Source organism: Littorina saxatilis, linkage group LG10 (genome assembly GCF_037325665.1).
Source record: "Littorina saxatilis isolate snail1 linkage group LG10, US_GU_Lsax_2.0, whole genome shotgun sequence".
NCBI classification, from domain to species: Eukaryota; Metazoa; Mollusca; class Gastropoda; order Littorinimorpha; family Littorinidae; genus Littorina; species Littorina saxatilis.
The window spans coordinates 36894725-36898653 of NC_090254.1; positions in this window are offsets into that span (position 1 = coordinate 36894725).

The following is a 3929-nucleotide window of genomic DNA, read 5'->3' on the forward strand; positions in this document are numbered from 1 at the left end:
GTATCCATGTCCCACCCCGTGTCACCGCAGTAGCACGTAAAAGACCTCGGTCATTCTACCATAAGTGCAGGTAGCTGACCTAAACACGCATAATTATACTTGTGTATCTCATCTAAAAGTCGGAGTATCACCCGGGAAACATGCCCCTTAGTGGTTTCACTGATGGGGCGTAAAACAACATTATCGTCTTTGCATTGCAGTGGTCTCTGCCCTGGACACCAGCAGTACGACGGTCAACGTCACACTGCCCCCCTCTTTCTCCGCCACGCTGACCGCTAACGGACAAGACTACACCTCGGACTTTTCACTGACGGTACTTACAAGTTATTGTTACACCCCCGGTATAGGGGTGTGTATAGGATTCGGTCGATGTGTTTGTTTGTTTGTTTGTTTGTTTGTGTGTGTGTTTGTGTTCGCATATAGATCTCAAGAATGAACGGACCGATCGTCACCAAACTTGGTGAACAGGTTCTATACATTCCTGAGACGGTCCTTACAAAAATTGGGACCAGTCAAACACACGGTTAGGGAGTTATTGGTGGATTAAGATTCTACAAGGACTTATAGAGGCACATATTAATGGTCAAAGGGAAATAACCTTCTCAGTTACCGACTGGTTATTTCCCTTTGACCAACGGGGGTGTTTTTCCTACCTCGGAGGAATTTCTTGTTCTTGTTGTTTTTGCTGTTGTTGTTGTTGTTGTTGTTGTTGTTGTTGTTGTTGTTGTTGTTGTTGTTGTTCTTCTTCTTCTTCTTCTTCTTCTTCTTCTTCTTCTTCTTCTTCTTCTTCTTCTTCTTCTTCTTCTTCTTCTTCTTCTGTGTTTATGGGCTGAAACTCCCTCGTACACTCGTATCGTGCTTTTTGCACACGTAGGTTTTTACGTGTATGACCGTTTTTACCCCGCCATTTAGACAGCCATACACCACGTTCGGGGGAAAGGGGGGCCCGGGTAGCTCAGGTGGTAGAGCACTGGACTTGTGATCGAAAGGTCGCTGGTTCGAATCCGGGCCGGGACGGACACGGGTCAACTTTATGTGCAGACCCAGAGACGGTATCCATCTCCCACCCCCGTGTCACCACAGTGGCACGTAAAAGACCTCGGTCATTCTGCCATAAGTGCAGATGGCTGATACCACCTAAACACGCATACACTTGTGTATCTCATCTAAAGTCGGGTTAAAACCCGGGAACATGCCCCTAATGGCTTTGCCGTGAGGGCGTAAAACTTGAATTTCTCCGTTCGGGGGAAGCATGCTGGGTATTTTCGTATTTCTATAACCCGTGCGCATTTACTAATCTTGTGCTTGCTTGTGAAGTCCCTTAGACTCTGATCCACCTGTAAACATGTACCCTCTTTTGTCCTTTCTTTCTTTAAAACCAACAGCAACAAACACTCATTCAAACAAACAAGAGTTCTCTTACCCAGAATGCACTGTTTCTCCTCATACAGCTCGGCTTGAGAGAGGTCGTCACTATAACCTCGACCTCTGACCTGAGCGGCACATTGGTAACGGGAGATAACTGCATCCTGGTCCAGAGCGGGTCCAACAAAGCGGCAGTACAAGGGACGACAAAAGGACAACTGATAGAGACGTTACCTCCCTTGTCTCACCAAGGCACGGTTCATTACGGTGTACCGACTGCTGGGAGATCGTCGGATGTTTACAGATTTGTTTGTGAGTAGAAGACTGATGAAACAAAAGCTCTTATATTTATTTATATATTTATATATTTATTTATTTATTTATTTATTTATTTATTTATTTATTGTCTTAGCCCAACACTACCATTTATGAAGCCATTCAGAAAATATGTTCACAGGTCTCTGTTATAGCTGTGCGTGCCATGAGGTCACATAGAAACATTGACTGTTGGCCGCTTTTGTGCTTGCCATTCACTCAGCAGCTGCAGTACAGCGAGTTCATCAAAATGTTAATATATTTGTGAGAGCTGTTCATCATGTCCATGCTGATGTATGTGTGTATGTTTGCCTGCCTGCCTGCCTGCCTGCCACATTCAAGGAGTACCGGCACGGTTGGCCTAGTGGTAAGGCGTCCGCCCCGTGATCGGGAGGTCGTGGGTTCGAACCCCGGCCGGGTCGTACCTAAGACTTTAAAATTGGCAATCTAGTGGCTGCTCCGCCTGGCGTCTGGAATTATGGGGTTAGTGCTAGGACTGGTTGGTCCGGTGTCAGAATAATGTGACTGGGTGAGACATGAAGCCTGTGCTGCGACTTCTGTCTTGTGTGTGGCGCACGTTATATGTCAAAGCAGCACCGCCCTGATATGGCTCTTCGTGGTCGGCTGGGCGTTAAGCAAACAAACAAACAAACAAACATTCAAGGAGAATCGGTGATTTATTGAAACAAGCTTCTGAATCAACTTTTTACGTGGCCTCGAGAGATCTTTGACACCCTGAGACAATCAGTCTATAAGTCAATCAGTCACTCAGTTTTTCAGTTATCGGAGCGGTATTTGTCTGCCAGTCAGTTCAATGGTTCAGCCTCTGAAATGAAAACATTTTCCTTTCTTCAAATTGAAATTTCAGCGTCGTCAGATTCTAACACAGTGACGATACAAGAAGACACCATGGTGGTCGTAACCGTCAGTTTAACGTCATCGAATCCTGTTTATGATTACGTCGCGACCAATCCTGTCATCATCACGTCACTCCAGCCCTTGCTCGTCACGATGTATTCGTCATCAGGTATAAACTGAAGCGTGTGTGTTTCGCGTCTGTCAACATGTCTTTCCTGTATTTGCGTGTGCTGATATTACGGTTAAATCACTGCTTGCGTGCGGATGTGTGTGTGTGTGTGTGTGTGTGTGTGTGTGTGTGTGTGTGTGTGTGTGTGTGTGTGTGTGTGTGTGTGTCTGTCTGTCTGTCTGTCTGTCTGCCTGTCTGTCTGTCTGTATGTCTGTCTGTGTGCTGATAATACGGTCAAATCACTGTTAACCCTCCGTCCGTCCGTCCGTCCGTCCGTCCGTCCGTCCGTCCGTCCGTCTGTCTCTCTCTTCTCTCTTCTCTGTCTCTGTCTCTGTCTGTCTGTCTGTCTGTCTGTCTGTCTGTCTCTCTCTCTCTCTCTCTCTCTCTCTCTCTCTCTCTCTCTCTCTCTCTCTCTCTCTCTCTCTCTCTCTCTCTCTGAATGACTGAATTGAATGGTTCATCAATTCATTTAAAATGTATGTGCATGTTAAACAAAATTATAATAATATGCAGATCTAAATTAAGTTATGTTAAAAATTGACACTTGGAAATTGCACTTAAAATGCAGCATGACAATTTATTTTTTAAATTTGTATCTGTATATACAGTTATAATGTATTAAGTTTGATGTGATAGTTCTCTGATTATATTGTTTTCTGTTCTTGTTGACCCTATATTAGGGCGAGGGCTGGATGTAAAAAAGCAATATTCTTGCTTATCTATTACCCTCGATAATAAAGATTTTGTCTTGTCTTGTCTTGTCTTGTCTTGTCTCTCTCTCTCTCTCTCTCTCTCTCTCTCTCTCTCTCTCTCTCTCTCTCTCTCTCTCTCTCTCTCTCTCTCTCTCTCTCTCGTTATTGATGGCTTGTTTAAGGGGTGTGTGGTTGTTGTTGTTTTTACAGATGATGCGACCGTTATACCCCCGTCGATGACGTTCATACCCAGCACAAGTCATTGGGCAAATTACTACGTCATCAAAGAATGCGATGGCTCACTAACACGCCCTGAATACGTCACGTTGGTGATAGTGACGTCATATACGAGCGGTGTAAGGATGACGTACTTTGACGACGTTCAAGCTTTTGTTACTGGATGGAGCACCTTTCAGTCTGATGTCACGTATTCCTACGTCACTTTGTCTATTACGCAATCATTTTTACTGGATCACGTGGACAGTCAACCTTTTATGGTAGGCCTTTAGTTTACAATGTGAGCGTGTGTG